Raw genomic sequence first — 17834 nt, 5'->3', positions numbered from 1 at the left:
TCTCAGATCAGACCCCCAGACTCAGATCCGACTGCCCAATAGGCCCCCAGCCTCAGATCAGACCCCCACCCTCAGATCAGACCCCCCAGCCTCAGATCAGCTCCCCATCAGACCCTCTGACAAGCCCCAATCAGACCTCAGATCAGACATTTAAAATAAATAAATCAATAGGAATCGCATGCAATAGAGAAAGTATAGGTAGCACAGCTATCATCTCAGTCCATACCAAATTAAGTGTCCTTGCACACACGTGTCAAAAACAGTCGCTGTTGTGCTCTAGCCTCAAAACAACAATTTTTCAAATGCAAGTAGAAAGATCGATAGGTGGAACTCAACCACTGTGTGATAAATGCAGTCCTTTATTTCTTCCAAGAATAAAATAACAAGGCGGGGGCAAGACGGCTCACACATAGTGTAGAAAAGTAGCAATGTCCGTTTCGCACTGTGCGCGTTTCTCCAGGCCACTGACGTCATCACGTACTCACGTGCCTCATTTATACATCACTGTGCAGGGTTGTCATGGAATTCACAAACACAACCCAGTACTGACATACAATACCGACAATAAGGAACCACCACACGCATCAACATGTAAATCTTGTAAACATTAAAGAAATACACTTAAATCATTTTTATCATTTAGTCCTAAGGGACCCATGGCTCCAGAACGCACATTGCTTCTTTCTGTAATAGGAGGTGATGTCTATCGCCCCCTTGTGGCGGACTCCACACTAACATAATACCTACGGAACTTAGGGATCTTAAGTCCCCACCATGTTCATCTCTTATATGTTCATATAGTCTGGGGCATGCTTTTCCTGACTTTATTGTGTTAAGACGTTCTCTGAACCTCTCATACATGCATCTTATTGTTTTACTGATATCAAAACATCCACACTGACATAATACCAAATACACTACAAATGTGCTGCTACATGTTATGAAACTAGTCACCTTGTGGTAAATACCTCCAAAATTGAGGACCTTACTCTGCAGGTTATACTTACAAAAAAAGCAATTACCACATTTGAAATTACCTGTTGGTCTCCTTTCTTGCAACCAATTACTACTCCTTTTTTCTACATAGCGACTGCTCACTAATCTGTCTTTAATAGTGTGACTTATAATTAGAGATGAGCGAACTTCTGTTTTAAGTTCGGCGTCTAAAGTTCGGGGGCGGGTTAGCGGAGAATCCCGATCTGGAACCGGATATGGATTCCGACTTCCGTTGTGGTCCGTGGTAGCGGAATCAATAATGGCCGATTATTGATTCCGCTACCACGGACCACAACGGAAGTCGGAATCCATATCCGGTTCCAGATCGGGATTCTCCGCTAACCCGCCCCCGAACTTTAGACGCCGAACTTAAAACAGAAGTTCGCTCATCTCTACTTATAATGTGATTAAAGGTTTGTTCTTAACACAATTCAACACTAAATTGCCTTACGTATCGTGCCTGCCATGGGGCTATATTCAAAAGGGAAAGTAAATCTCTTCTTATCCCTATTCTTATCTACTCTATTCCTTCTGGCCCTTAATAATTCAAATTGGGAAAGTTTTTTTGCTTTTTCCATAGCTGCTTCTAACATTTTTTCAGGATAACCCCTATCAAGGAGACGTCTCTTTAAACTCATGGCCTGTGCTCTAAATCCTTCCTCAGTGCTATTAATCCTCCTTGGGGCTTGGTCCCACGAAACATAAGGGCTCCGTGCCCATGCTGTGGACCGCAAATTGCAGTCCGCAATGCACGGGCACCAACGGTGGGGCAGCTGCATGCGGATCCCAGGCCCATTCACCTGAATGGGGTCCGTGATTCATCCGTTCCGCAAAAAGATAGAACAAGTTCTATCTTTTTGCGGAACGGAAGCACGGAACGGAACACCACAGAAGCACTCCGTAGTGCTTCAGTGGGTTTCCGTTCCATGCTTATGTTCTGCATCTCCGGATTTGCAGACCTATTCAAGTAAATGGGTCCACATCCGTGATGCAGAATGCACATGGCTGATGACCCGTGTATTGCGGAACCGCCGTATGCGGCCCGCAGCACGGGCACGGAGCTCTTACATTTGTGTGAACAAGCCCTTAATCTGATAATTTGTCCATAAGGGACTGATTCTTTCACATTTTGAGGATGAAAACTGTTGTAGTGCAGCAGCGAGTTCGTCGCTGTGGGTTTATGATAACTCCTGGTGACCAAATCCCCGCCACTCACTTCAACGGCCACATCCAAAAATTCCAAAGTAGCACCTCCATAATTCAAGGTAAACCTCATGTTCATCTCATTGGTCTCATTCAAGTATGTTACAGACTCCACACATTGAGTTTCTTTTCCTGACCACACTATGAAGTGTCACGGTCATATTGGTGTTTGACCATGACGTGGTTGCCGTACAGACTGGTTGCCAGGGGCAACGTGTAGTTTGTGGTTTGCACGTGCACTTCCCATTTAAGGTGTGCCTCCCTGCTGTTTGGTGAGCAAGGGGTTAATCTTCTGGCTAGTGGGGATTAAGGTGTTTCCTGGGTGTGGCCGCAAGCTTGATATATACCTGTGGCTTGCTGGCTGGGGGTAGTTGTTCTACAGCCTTGTTTGGTGATGGAGCTCTGCTCCTTGTCTGGATGATGCGACCCAGTCCTTGAGGGCCACCTTATGGAACATAAATTTACCTCCCTTATGTACCCTCCATGTACCTTTACCCTCACTTGTTGTATGTGTGGTGTGGGTTTATGTTCTGGGTGTGTGTAGCATTTTGTTGGTTGTTGCATGTCTGGGCTTTTGTTGGTGTTGGTCCCTGCATGTATGCTATATGTCACCCGGTATGTTGATACCTCTGTGAGGGGGGCTGGTTTTCTGGAGGGGTTAACCCATAGTCTGTATGCAGTGCTGCCTGGGGCTGCCGTGCTCCTTGCGGCATGGGGTCCAGGCAGTATCAGGAGTGCTGGATACCTGTGTGTGCGTGTTGTCTTTGCGGTGTCCTGTCTGGTGTGTGGGCATCTGTACTTATGCTCAGGTTCCAGTCGTGGCGGCAGGTAAGTGAGTTTTTGGGTGTTCTTACCTGCTGATCCAGATGCTGCATATGGTCATTTCCCTTCCACCTGTTACTAGGCAGCTAGAGACTCTGGTTCGTCTACCCTTGAGGAACTGGTTGTCTCCTATTCCTGACCCCTAGGCCAGGGACCGACAGAGTCAGCAGGATCCAGGGTCTAGTGCATGAACCCTCCCACTTTCAGGGTTTGCTCATGCTGTCAGGAGATCGGGGTCAGGATTAGCGAGGCTGTAGGTTGTGGCCTGCTGCCTTCATTGTTGTCTGGCCTAGTAACAGTTCCTACTCTACGGTGGGGGTTTTTCCCCACTCCCCACCGTGACATGAAGATGTCATCCACATATCTAAAAAATAACATAAAACTATATATGATTGTCAAAGCTTTGTCGAACACTGTGCAAGTATTGCTGTGCAAAGGGTTCCCACCCCAGTTTACAGTAAATTATGAATCGCAGCAGGTAATCTTCATTTGGAATGCTTTTATTTGCTGAGTACATTTAGAAGACATGTGGCAGTTTGTGTGTTAACGTTTTCGGGCACGTAGGCCTTTGTCAGACACTGTGCCGCAGTCGGTAACCAGAATACAGAGGGTGTTGACACCAAGTAGAGTGGTGCATATAAAGAACACTATTTTCCTTAGGTGCTACAGTATATGCACCACTCTACTTGGTGTCAACACCCTCTTTATTCTGGTTACTGACTGCGGCACAGTGTCTGCCAAAGGCCTACGCGCCGAAAACGTTAACACATGAACTGCCACATGTCTTCTAAATGTACTCCGCAAATAAAAGCATTCCAATTGAAGATTACATGCTGTGGTTCATAAACTATATATCTATTCATAAAACTATATAGAACATAAAATACTATAACATAAAAATGGATTACTGGTAGAGAATATATACTTATCTGCAAATCTAGATAGATATTAGCAAACGTACAGGATACCGTGGTTCCCATGGCAGTACCATGCTTCTGTTTAAGTAGGTCCCCAAACTTAAACACATTATTGGTCAAAATAAAATGCAAAGCTTCTCTGTTAAAATCGCAAAAAAGGCCACGCTTGTTTGTTTTGCTTAAAATATCCATGACTGCTGTTATGCCCGCCTTGTGTGGTATATGGATATACAGACTCTCCACATCTAAAGAAACCAAACTGACATCGCCCTGGCAATGAAAATCTTTCAGAGCCAGAAGGAAATAATTTGTTTTCGCAAGTAGGCAGAAGCACTACTCAACAGTGGTCTTAATAGTCAATTCACATAATTAGATAATGGTTCAGTCACTGAGCCAATCCCTGCCACAATAGGGTGACCAGGGGGTTGATTCAGTGACTTATGGATCTTAGGTAGAAAATACCAAGATGGTTTAGTGGGGTACAGTGGTATAAGTTTTTCTATCAAACGACTAGATAAAATCCAATGTCATATATTTATGTAACAAAATCCTTAGACGGTGCTGAATGTCCATCACTGGATCCATAGATAGCATCTCGTACATTTGCCCATCACTCAATTGTCTTAGACTCCATAACAGAATATTCCCTAATACTTGTCTCTATATAGCATATGTCTTCAATATGTTTGCCATTTAGATTGTTTACACAAAAGCCTAAAAAATAATTTCTACTAGTTTATGCAGCTTGTGAAGTATATGATCATGTTGGAATATGCAAGGCGTATGAGTACCAGCTCAATTGCATATAGAAAGTTGGATAAAAGTGAAAGTTTTACATGTTGCTTTGAGGTTTTTCACATCTGCAGTGAACATATAATTGCCTGTTATGTAAACTATATTCACTTGTTTAGTTTTTTTTTCCCTCAGATCAAAAAGGAATTTCCCATACAAAGCCAGTGTCACACATTTCATATGATGTGATCACACATTTCTATAAATATTATTTTTCTAGTAATGTCACTGTGTTTTCCCTTGTGATAGATTCTCCGAGCTGAACCACTTCTCTTTGGTACACCACTTTTAGGATATGGTTCCTATAATGCATATCGCTGTGTTTTTCCTTTTGAAGAAGTTTTCTGGTAAAGAATTGAATTAAAAACAGCTGGTAATGTTCAAAATGATTCCATAAAGTTATGCATATGATTTTTCTATTACAATTGATAGGAGCCAACTGTGGATACATTACATTCTACATAGCTGTATACTGTTTAAAAAAAGACACATGTCCAACATATTCAACCTTTCTTTGATTACAGGAATTGTACATTATGCAATGCTCATTTCTTTATAACCCTCAATGCCAATAATGACGACACTCTGTAAGGCTACTTTCACACTGGCGTTTTGGCTTTCCGTTCAGATCCTTTCAGTGCTCTCACAAGCGGTCCAAAACGGATTACTTTTGCCCTAATGCATCAGTTTGCCTCCGTTCCGTCTCCATTCCACTTTGGAGGCGGACACCAAAACGCTGCCTGCAGCTTTTTGCTGTCCGCCTGACGAAGCAGAGCCAAACGGCACACAATGTAAGTCAATGGGGATGGAGCCGGTTTCTCTGACACAATCTGGCACAATAGAAAAGGGATCCATCCGCCATTGACTTTCAATGGTGTTCAAGACGGATCCGTTATGGCTACAGAAGACATAATACAATCGGATCCATTCGTGACGGATGCATGAGGTTGTATTATTGTAACTGAAGCATTTTTGCAAATCCATGACGGATCCGCAATAAACGCTAGTGTGAAAGTAGCCTATGCCATGATGTTCAACTCATTTCCTATTTATTCAATAGAGCTAGCATTTAGACATGCTATGTATCCCCTTAGCAACCAGCCTGTTTTGGGCCTTAACCCCTTAAGGACGCAGGGCGTATCGGTACGCCCTATTTCCCGAGTCCTTAAGGACTCAGGGCGTACCGGTACGTCCTAACTTGAAAATCGGTATTCCGGCGCCCCAGGGGTTAATAGGAACGGGATTTCGGCTGAAATCATTCAGCCGGCATCCCGTAACAATGCAGGGGGGGTCATCCCGTAACAATGCAGGACCTGCGGTTTTCTGCGTTTCCGGTCCATTCGGGTGTCCTGTGACCCGATGAACCGGAAAAAGACTGCGACCGGTGGCGTAATTATACACCACCTATCGCAGTCCGAGGATTTGGAGAGGCGGTGCTGGCCCTGGTGCTGAACACTGCTGTCCAGGGTGCTGATTGGTGCAGGGGAGAGAGGCGCGAGATTCAAACTTCCTCCTCTCTCCCCTCCTCTTCCTGTCCAGCACCCTGACCGTGCAGCATCGTCCAGCACCAGCTCCTGTGTCCCCCTAATCGGCATCCATCACCCTCCTGCACCCATCGCCACCCAGGTAGGTTAGGGTCAGTGAGGGAGAGGCACCGTTAGGCAGGGAAAGAAGGGAAAAGCTAGTTAGGAAAAAAAATAATATATTTTTATTCCTTTGATCGATCCATCAGACCCCCGACCCCCCTCTGCCACTTGCCCCCCCCCCCCACCACCACCAGACCCCCACACCAGCCCCCCCCCCCCCTCCCCTGACCACCAGCCCCCTTACCACCACTTTTTTTTTTTTCTGCGTGCGCTGACTGGCCGGCACTTTTTAGCGTCCGTCCACTGTTAGTGCATCGCCCGCCCCACCACCCCGCTGATCAGCGTTGTACCGCTGATCAGCAAGTTTGAACTTTTTTTTTCCTAACACTTGCCCTTTCTTTTTTTGCCTTTTTTAGTACGCGAACACCCGTTGCCCCCACACACACGCACATATAATAAAGTTTTCCACACACGCACACACACCCATGGCCTGCCGGATGTTCTGGGCCGAGGAGGCATACGCCCAGATTGCCTCCGACTCTGAGAGCCCCAGTGAGGATGACCCCACGTTCCTTTTATCATCCGCATCCTCCTCATCATAATCTGATGACGATGAGCCACCAAGGCGGCGGAGACGCCGCCAGGCGGAGCCAGGGGCCCCACATGCTAGGGTTCCTGTGGCCCACCCTAGTACGAGCCGCCCTGGGGTTCGTACTGGTTTCCCGGCCCACCAAATAAGCCCACCGGAGCCCCCTGCCGATGAACTTAGTTGGTGTCCCCCAGTGGACTTTGAGCCTGAGATTCCGGATTTTGCTGGCAATCCTGGAATCCAGATTCCCACAGTGGGGTTTACTGAAATTGACTATTTTAGTTTTTTTTTAAGTAACCTACTGGTGAATCTGATGGTGGAGCAGACGAATCTGTACGCCCAACAGTTCATCGCTCAAAACCCAGGCTCATTTTTGGCTAGACCCGGTGGCTGGACGCCGGTCAGTGCAGTCGAGATGAGGACATTTTGGGGCCTCGTGCTGCATATGGGTCTAGTCCAAAAACCCAGTGTCAGGCAATACTGGAGTGGGGACGTCCTATACCAGACCCCACTGTACAGTATGGTCATGACACGTCCCCGGTTTGAGGCCATCCTGAAATGTCTGCATTATTCCGATAATGCAGCATGTCCACCCCAAGGTGATCCTGCCTATGACCGGCTGTATAAGATACGGCCGGTCATCGATCACTTTGGGGCCACATTTCAGCAGGCCTACGTACCTGGAAGGGAGGTCGCGGTTGACGAGTCTCTCGTTGCGTTCAAGGGGAGACTCAGTTTCCGCCAATATATTCCCACAAAGCGGGCGAGGTATGGCGTGAAGCTATACAAAATTTGTGAGAGTACCTCAGGGTACACTTACAAATTTCATGTGTACGAGGGGCGAGATTCCCAGATTCAACCCCCAGAATGTCCCCCCCACTCTGGGTGTTACCGGGAAACTCGTGTGGGACCTTATGTACCCACTGCTGGATAAGGGTTACCACTTGTACGTGGACAACTTTTATACCAGCATTCCCTTGTTCAGGTCCTTTGCCGCCAGATCCACGTTCGCTTGTGGGACCGTGCGGAAAAATCAACGCGGCCTCCCTGCCTACCCCCTCCAGGTACCTATCCCCAGGGGTGAGACCCGTGCCCTTACCAGTGGAAACCTGTTGCTGGTCAGGTATAAGGACAAGAGGGATGTCCTTATGCTGTCCACAATCCACGGTAACAGCACCACCCCTGTCCCTGAGCGAGGTACCGCAGCAACGGTCCTCAAGCCCGATTGTATCGTCGACTACAATCGGTATATGGGAGTAGTTGATCTCTCTGATCAAGTCCTCACGCCATATAACGCCATGCGCAAAACCCGGGCATGGTACAAAAAAGTTGCGGTCTACTTGGTGCAGGTTGCCATGTACAACTCTTTTGTACTATCCCGAAGCGCTGGCAGCACAGGGACATTCCTCCAATTCTATGAGGCAGTCCTCAAGGACCTGATCTTTTCGGACCGGGAAAGAGCAGGCCGGAGTACCTCGGGAATTGGAGGCGACCGGATCGTCCCTGGCCAACACTTTCCAGGTGTGGGCCCCCATACTGGAAAGAAGGGACGAACCCAAAAAAAGTGCAGAGTGTGTCGCAGGAGGGGGATACGGAAGGACACCACCACTCAGTGCGACACTTGCCCCGATCATCCGGGCCTCTGCGTTATCGATTGCTTCAGGGAGTATCACACTTCCATGGAGTACTACATTTTTATAATCCCCAACAGTCCACTAGAGAACATAAAAAACTATGGCTCTTAGACTTTGGAGACACGGAAACAACATTTTTTTCCCCAAAAATATTAGTTTAGTGCAGGCATCCTCAAACTGCGGCCCTCCAGATGTTGTAAAACTATAACTCCCAGCATGCCCAGACAACCTACAGCCATCAGCAGGGCATGGTGGGAATTGTAGTTTTACAACATCTGGAGTGCCGCAGTTTTTAGGATGCCTGCTTAGTGTCTACAAAGTCTGAGAACCGTACATATTGGGCATCGTCGCGTGCGTAAAAGTCGTCGCTATAAAAATAACTTTTGCCCAAACGCTTCGGATGAACGGTGTTAAAAATAGAAAATAAAAACGGTGCCAAAACACCAATTTTTGGGCAAAATTTCCATTAGAATCCTTTTTGCCGGTAATAAAGCAAGGGTTAACAGCCAAACAAAACTCAATATTTATGGCCCTGATTCTGTAGTTTGCAGAAACACCCTATATGTGGTCGTAAATGGCTATATAGCCACACGGCAGGGCATAGAACGAAGGGAACTCCATACGGTTTCTGGAAGGCAGATTTTGATTGACAGTTTTATTTTTGACACCATGTCCCATTAGAAGCCCCCCCTGATGTAGTCTAGACTAGAAAGTCCAAAAAAGTGACCCCATCTAAGAAACTACACCCCTCAAGGTATTCAAAAGTTACTTTACAAACTATGTTAACCCTTTAGGTGTTCCACAAAACTAAATAGCGAATGTAGAAACTATTTTAGAATTAAATTTTTTTGTTACATTGCCTCAAAAAAGAGTAATATAGAGCAACCAAAAATCATATTTACCCCTAAAATAGTCCCAAAACAACAACCACCTTATCCCGTAGTTTCCTAGATGGGGTCACTTTGATGGAGTTTCTACTCTAGGGGTGCATCAGGGGGGCTTGAAAGGGTACATGGTGTAAATAAACCAGTCCAGCAAAATCTGCCTTCCAAAAACCATATGACGTTCCCCTTCTTCTATGTCCTGCCGTTTAGCCAAATAGTAGTTTACGACCACATATGGGGTGTTTCTGCAAACTACAGAATCAGGGCAACCCATTTTGAGTTTTGTTTGGCTGTTCACCCTTTTTTCCCAGTAATAAAGTAAGGGTTAAAATGGAAAATTTTCCAAAAAATAGAAATTTCTAAATTGTTTCTCCATCTGCCATTAACTCTTGTGGAACACCTAAAGGGTTAACAAAGTTTGTAAACCCAGTTTTGAATACCTTGAAGGGTGAACTTTCTTAGATGGAGTCACTTTTTTGAAATTTCTATTCATGGGGTGCAACAGGGGGCTTCAAATGGGACATGGTATAAACAAAACCAGTCCTGCAAAATCTGCCTTCCAAAACCCATATGGTGTTCCCCTCCTTCTATGTGCTCCCGTTCGGCCAAACAGTAGTTTACGACCACATATGGGGTGTTTCTGCAAACTACAGAATCGGGGCAACCCATTTTGAGTTTTGTTTGGCAGTTAACCCTTGTTTTACTCCTGGAAAAAAATTGATTATATTGGAAAATTTTCCAAAAAATAGAAATTTCAAAATTGTTTCTCCATCTGCCATTAACTCTTGTGGAAGACCTAAAGGGTTAATAAAGTTTGAAAAAACAGTTTTGAATACCTTGAGGGATGTAGTTGCTAGAATTGGGTCATTTTGGGGAGGTTTATATTATCTAAGCATCACAATATGACTTCCAACCTGAACTGGTCCATAAAAAGTGGGATTTTGAAGATTTCTGAAAAATTTCAAAATTTGCTTCTAAACTTCTAAGCCTTGTAACATCCCCCAAAAATAAAATATTATTCCCAAAATGCTACAAACATGAAGTAGACATATGGGGAATGTAAAGTCATCACAATTTTTGGGGGTATTACTATGTATTACAGAGGTAGAGAAACTGAAACTTTGAAATTTGCTAATTTTTCTAAATTTTCGGTAAAAATTGTATTTTTTTATGCAAAAAAATTAACTTTTTTGACCCAATTTTAGCAGTGTCATGAAGTACAATATGTGACGAAAAAACAATCTCGGAACGGCCTGGGTAAGTCAAAGCGTTTTTTAAGTTATGAGCACTTAAAGTGACACTGGTCAGATTTGCAAAAAATGGCCAAGTCCTTAAGGTGAAATAGGGCTGAGTCCTCAAGGGGTTAAAGGGGTTGTCAGTTTTTTTTTTTTTTTTTTTTTAAATATAGATAACCTATCCTGAGGATAGGTCATCAATATCAGATAGACAGGGGCCGACTTCCGGCACCCCCACGATCAGCTGTTTGAAGAGGTTGCAGCGGTCTTACGAGCACTGCCTTCTCTACCCTGTTACGTGCTCGCTGTCACAACTGCAGCCATGAGCATGTGTAATTACCCCTAAATCATCCCATGCACTTAAATGTTATGGCTCCTTCCTATTCAAGTGAAAAGGAAGGAGCTGTCCATGGAAGTGAATGGGGATGGGAGAGTTGTAATTACTCCTGCTCACCGTTGCAATGTAGATAGCGAGTGTAACGGACCGTTTCAGCAGACAAGGGGTTAAAATCCGTTTAGGCGATATGCCCCTTTCTGAGAGACAGGCACAGCTACTGCAGAACACCAACCTCCCGAACTGGATACAAAATAGCACTCCATACTGGAACCTCGCGAATAGCTGCTGGCAGACGAACAGGAAAAGCATACAATCGGCTTACACTCCTGGCAATCAGTCTCTAACAGCATACAGGGAATCCCCCCAATAACGAGACAAGGCTCCGTGTTGAGGGTCAGCAGTGGTCTGACTGTACTTCAGATACAGCCTCTTTTATTCATAAAAAACAAACATAGTACTGCCCACAGGGTTTTGAAATCCAACCAATCAATATCTTACAGCACACACAATGCAAGTAAAGCAACCAATTGTTCCCGCCCCCTAGAGGACCAGAAGGGAGACTGCGACACAGAACAGATACAACACATCCCCACAATGTATCATGGTTTCCTCCTCTCTGTCCCAGAGACAACCGAGGGCAATCCAATTATCTCTCAGGACAAAGGGGAGATCGCCAATACACATGTGGAGACAACAGGACAGACATCACCATTTAAACACACAATGGGACAATAGAACCACACCCAGCATATTCCTCCCAAGCTGACAAGTTACACTTATTATAAATTGTTACAACTTTGTGAGGTTACATTGTCCATATATACATATAACATACATCAATTTAAACAGTATAACTTGGGGGACAAACCTATCCAAAATTCACTTGAATAGGTTCAGGGGTTCAAAAGTTAGCATGGGATATAATCCTGAGGCAAGAGGCCTTCAAACAGCCCCCTCCAAAACACCGTGGCGAGGTTGGTTTCGCCACACAGGCTGTATCTGAAGTACAGTCAGACCACTGCTGACCCTCAACACGGAGCCTTGTCTCGTTATTGGGGGATTCCCTGTATGCTGTTAGAGACTGATTGCCAGGAGTGTAAGCCGATTGTATGCTTTTCCTGTTCATCTGCCAGAAGCTATTCGCGAGGTTCCAGTATGGAGTGCTATTTTGTATCCAGTTCGGGAGGTTGGTGTTCTGCAGTAGCTGTGCCTGTCTCTCAGAAAGGGGCATATCGCCTAAACGGATTTTAACCCCTTGTCTGCTGAAACGGTCCGTTACAGCAAGTAGTGTTGATCGCGAATATTCTAATCGTGAATTTTTATTGCGAATATTGGCGCTTCGAGAATTCGTGAATATCTAGAATATAGTGCTATATCTTCATAATCGCAAATATTCTAGATTTTTTTCATCAGTACCCATGATCCATCACTGCTTTTTGCTTGTGGGCCAATGAGAAGGCTGCAATATCTTTGACTTTAGGGGTAGTGTTGATGGCAATTTTTCGTATCACAAATTTTTATAGCAAATTTTCTGATTGCTGATTTTCGCAATCAAGAAAATAATGATTAGATATCACGAATTCTCAAATACGCGAATATATGACGAATATTCACCCAAATATTTGCGAAATATCGAGAATTCGAATATTGCCCCTGCTGCTCATCACTGATGGCGAGCAGATAAACAGAAAAGAGAACACAGCTGATCAATGGGGGACCCAATTGATATTGATGACCTATCCTGAGGAAAACAGGATGTGAGCTTGGCAGCTGAATGCATCTATGTTGGTCAGCCAGTTTCACAGGTACAAATCTGCTGGCAGATGCCCTTTAAGTCATTTTGGGCAATAGGAAAAAAACAGCAATACGGTCACTGACTTTTTACATTATAAATTTTACTGTGTTCATTTTTTAGCATAAATAATATTTTAACTTTATTCTCAAGATTAGTATGATTACAGCAATACCAAATATATAATTTTTATTACATTTTACTACTTTTGCACAATGAAAACCCTGGAGGGAGGGGTGGAATTTAACATGACGGGAATATTCAAAGTCAGTTTTTTGACGTGAAAAACGCATCCGGAAGCAAGTGCGGGTGCAATGTGTTTTTCACTCATGGTTGCTTTAGAGATGTTGTTTGTAAACCTTTAGTTTTATCACGCGCATAAAAAAATGCATCAAAACGCATTGCACTCATGCAGAAAAAAACGGAACAACTGAACACAATCGCAGACAAAACTGACTGATCTGGCTTGCAAAATGGTGTGAGTTTCACTGAACGCATCCGGACCAAATCCGTCACACTCGTGTGAAAGAGGCTTAACACTTTTGTCTAGAGAAGCTATTCCAGTTTTCCTACTCCACCCTCCTCCTGGAGTGAGATTGCGACTTTTTTGCAAATCTAAATGATAAATCTGGAGTGAAACTCATTAACATAGCTAACCATACCCACTTTTCCACCCACATTACTGGAGTTAGTGGTGTAAAAATGCAAAAAGTTGCAACGTTTTTGCACAAGCAAGTTCAAAATGTTTTAAAAGCCCTGTTTTGAGACTTTTTGATGCCACAATTCTGGGGTGAAGAAATTAGAAATCAGGGCCTACCTGTATGTTTTTAAAAAGGAAAAACAAATTACTGCATCCCAAGACCCATAACTTTTTCTTTTTGCAGAACTGTGTGAGGGCTTGATTTTTGCAGGATGACTTGTAGTTTTCAATTGTATCATTTGGGGGTTCATAACTCTTTTTGATTTGCTTTTTATTACTTTTTTTCGGCTCCTTGCTTCATCATTCCTCCCCTCTGCCGATGCTCCACACTGTAGGTCTGTGTGAGTGGTGGGGCTGGCTGATATATCCTGCTGCTGCTGCTGCTAAGAACACGATGAGTATGTGGAGTTTTTTACCTTCCTGCGAAGAGTTCACAATGCTGGGCATAATTCTGTGAGAAGAAAAGTCTGAGTTTTCTTGATTTATAAAATAAATCTAGGATCTGATGGCAGAGTAAATACTGAGATATATAGGAAACCACCGGCAACCAACAGTTTTTTCCACGGAGAGAGTTGTCACCCACCGCCCCACAAAAAAGGTATACCAGTAGCCCAATATTTGAGAGCCAAAAGAAATAGTACAAATGAATCAGCATTTGAGGAGGAAAGTAGATTACTGTATCACAGGTTCCTGGCCAGAGGCTATCCTAGAAAGACACAATATAAGGCCTATAATAGAGCAAAAAACATAGAGAGATAGTCTATTCCAGAGGAAAGAACTGAAAAATGAAAAAATAATACGATGTATAGGAACCTATGATTCACAATATCAAAGACTATATGGAAGTCTTAAAACACTGGCATATCCTGAGATCGGATAAGGACCTTTAGAGAAGTGGTACCCATTAATCCATCAATAACTTATAGGACGGGGAAAAAACCTAAAAGAGATCATGGTACATAGTCACTTTCAAAAGAAAAATGTACAAAAACATGGCTATTAATACAGGGCTCATTCCCCTTTTGTAAATGTGTCTCCTAAAAAGGAATTTGTAAATCCAACTGATGAAAACATGTTCACCATAGAGGATTATATTAACTGTAAAACAACTGGAGTAGTATATGCGATCCAATGCGAATGTCCAAACACTTATGTTGGGAAGACAATTCAGGAATCTAGAAGGAGAATTGCATGATTTTCCTAGTCTATGACGTAAAGTCATGATTTTATGAAAGACACAGAGGCGAGTATTGTGTAATCTCTCTTTACTGACAACCACAGCAGCAAAGAAAAACTGTTCTGAGATTAACATATCTCCATAGCAACAGGCCCTCCCCTCTAGAGCCCCTATATAGTGTCCATGAACCAGGAAATCCTCCTCTTTCTTGGCGGATGCCACCCATAACTTCTGCTTGAACACGGAAACTCCAACCGAACTAAAGAAGGAAAAACTCGGTGGAATTGAAAAACGGACAACCGCCGGGAGGTTCTTCAGAACTAGGAAAAATCGTCTACTCATCCTGCGAAAACATAAAGGACACAAAGAGGATGTTATAGACCTACTGGGGTCAAAGGCAATAAGGAAGCATACACATATCACCAGTTGTAGCAATAGATAACAGTAATAACAATAGCATACATTAATAACAAAAGCAATTATACAAAAGGGAGGGAGCCCAGAAAGAGTGGTGGGCAATACTCTCCTCAGTGTCTTTCATAAAATCATGACTTTACACCATAGACTAGGAAAATCATGCAATTTTATTTCAAGACACGGAGGCTCCTATTGCAGGTTCAAAACTGGTAATGATAGATGAAAAAGCGTGTTGTGGCGGACGAAAATAGAACTCCCTAAAAGTGGAAACCCTGGACCAATCCGCTATCTTCATGATATCTTCCAAATGGGCACCCGAAATAACCATAGAAGTGGAAGATGCACCTTGAGTAGAGTGGGCTGCAAAAACAGACGTATCCACCCCCGCCAAGGTCATGACCCACTTAATCCAACGCTAGTGACCGGAGCAAACGGCCAACGAAAAGAGAGGAATAATTGGTGAGAGTCCCTCGAATGATACTGAAGAGTTCTTGTCTTATATTCCTGCAGGCAAGCCACTGGGCAAAGCGCCGGAACAGCAGGGAAACTCGGGTAAGTGACAGAGCGAATCTGAGTCTTGGTCCGGCGAGTGATGTTAAAGACAACTCCCTCCGGAGAAAAGGATCTGGCGTCATAATCTAGCGCCTGGACGTCCGACACTCTTGCAAGAGATGAGGCAGAACAGGGTAATAAGCTGGGCCGACAACTGACGCAGAGAGAGATCAGAATTAGTCGGCCATGAGGAGAACAAAGATAGAACGGATGAGACGTCCCATGTAGAGGAAAAACGAGGTCTAGCCGGCCGGGACAACCGAGAACCCTTAAGCAGGTGACAAACCAAAGGATGTTGGCCTGCTGGACGCCCCTCGAACCCCTGATGGCGGATCTGAAGAGGTTAATGGTTCGGTAGGCCTTACCGTTCTCAAATAAGGATGTCAAAAAGTGTAAGATCTCCGCTACAGGCGCTGAAACGGGATCCAAACCCCGAGCCAAGCATCAGCTAGCCCAAGATCTCCAGGCTGCTGTATAGGCCCGTCTTGTGCCGGGAGCCCATGCGTCCTCCAGAAGTTGTCTAGTTGCCTCCGAAAATTCTCCGCCGACTCCGGAACACCCAAGATCCTGCATGCTAACAGATGAAGGGAGCCCTCCAGGAGAAGAGGGTGCAGAAGGCCCCCTGGACCCCGGAGGAGAGTTGGACCCCCTGGTAGAAGCAAGGGCGGAAGGACCATTAGTTCCAAAAGAAGAGGGAACCAAGACTGGGAGCTCCAAAAGGGAACGATCAGGACCAGCTCGGCTAGCTGATGACTACGCTGTAACTTGATTCAGGACCCTAGGAATCATCGAGAAGGGGGGAAAGGCATAAAGCAGAGGACCGTACCAGTCCTGGAGAAAAGCGTTGACCACCTCTGTGTCTGGGTCTGGACGCCAACTGAAAAACCGGGGAAGCTGTGTATTCAGGCGGGAAGCAAAAAGGTCGATAGAGAAGGGACCCCAGAGCGACTAGATGGTGGAGAATACCTGCACGTCCAATCTCCAGTCGCTGCCATCCGTGAGATAGCGAGAGCTCCAATCCGCCTGGGTGTTGTGCAGGCTCGGAAGATACTCCACGATCACTGTAATGCCTTGAGACAGACAAAAAGATCAAAACTCCTTGGCCAAATGTGAAAGCATGGCTGAGTGAGTACCCCCCATTGAATTCACATAAAAGACAGCAGAGACGTTGTCCATACGTAACCTGATGCAAGCTCTGTCAATGCCCTTCATAAAACTGCGAATGGCAAAAGAGCCTGCAAGAAGCTCCAGCGCATTGATGTGGAGAGAGGACTCCTGATCCGACCAACGGCCTCCGGTGGACACCCCCTCACAGTGCGCTCCCCAGTCGTGTAGGCTGGCATCCGAATCCACAGTGAAATCCGGCCGAGGGCTGCAGAAAGCCTTCCCGTTCTATGCCGCAAGATTGTGGACCCACCAACTTAGCTCGTCCCTGGTTTCCGAATCCAAAGAGATCAGGTCCGCGTAAGAGGCCCCCGCGTGGATATGGGCGATCTTCAGGCGTTGTAGAGCTCTGTAATGGAGCTGGGCCGGAACACCGCCTGTATGGATGAAGAAAGAAGACCGATGATCCGGGCCAGGTGCCGAAGGGAAAACCGGGGCATGGCCAGCGTCTTGCGTAATTCCTTGCGTATCGCACAAATCTTCGTTGGCGGGAGACTGAGGGTCTCCATCACGGAATCCACCGAGAAACAGAGGAACTCCATGGTACGGGCCGGAACCAGGACCGACTTCTCCTGATTGATGAGGAAACCTAGGCGGGACAGTAGAGACATGGTCGAGTCCAGATGCTGGAGAAGGGTAGCAGGGTCCTGTGCTGACAGGAGGATGTTGTCCAGGTAGATAATCAACCAAACTCCTCGGCTGCGGAGCCAAGCCATTGCCGGATGCATCAGTTTGGTAAAGCACCACGGGGCTGAAGAAAGGCCGAAGGGCAGGCAAGTAAAACGCCAAATCTACCCTTTCCACTGGAAGCGAAGGAGGTCTCTGGAGGACTCCTGTACAGGAACAGTGAGGTACGCGTCCCTGAGGTCGAGTTTTAACATCCAGTCTCCCTGAAGTAGGAGGTCTCTGAGTTGAGGTCTCTATCTTGAAGTGTCGATAGCGGACAAAACTGTTCAAAGGATGGAGATTGATGACAGGATGCATTTGACCGCCCTTCTTCCAAACCAAAAAGATGTTGCTGAGAATGCCAGCGTGCG

At 45.3% G+C, this 17834-nt stretch overlaps 1 long non-coding RNA gene across 1 annotated transcript in view; it reads right to left on the bottom strand.

The window, feature by feature from the left end:
* Positions 1 to 14813: 14813 nt before the first annotated feature.
* LOC122944871 overlaps positions 14814 to 17834 on the bottom strand; it is a 60088-nt gene continuing 57067 nt past the window's right edge. Inside the window, exon 3 of the long non-coding RNA XR_006391061.1 lies at positions 14814 to 15007. This is a non-coding gene — a long non-coding RNA (uncharacterized LOC122944871). The remainder of the gene's footprint in view (positions 15008 to 17834) is intronic.

The sequence above is a fragment of the Bufo gargarizans genome, chromosome 1 (genome assembly GCF_014858855.1).
Source record: "Bufo gargarizans isolate SCDJY-AF-19 chromosome 1, ASM1485885v1, whole genome shotgun sequence".
NCBI lineage: Eukaryota > Metazoa > Chordata > Amphibia > Anura > Bufonidae > Bufo > Bufo gargarizans.
This window is presented reverse-complemented; position numbering and strand designations above follow the sequence as displayed.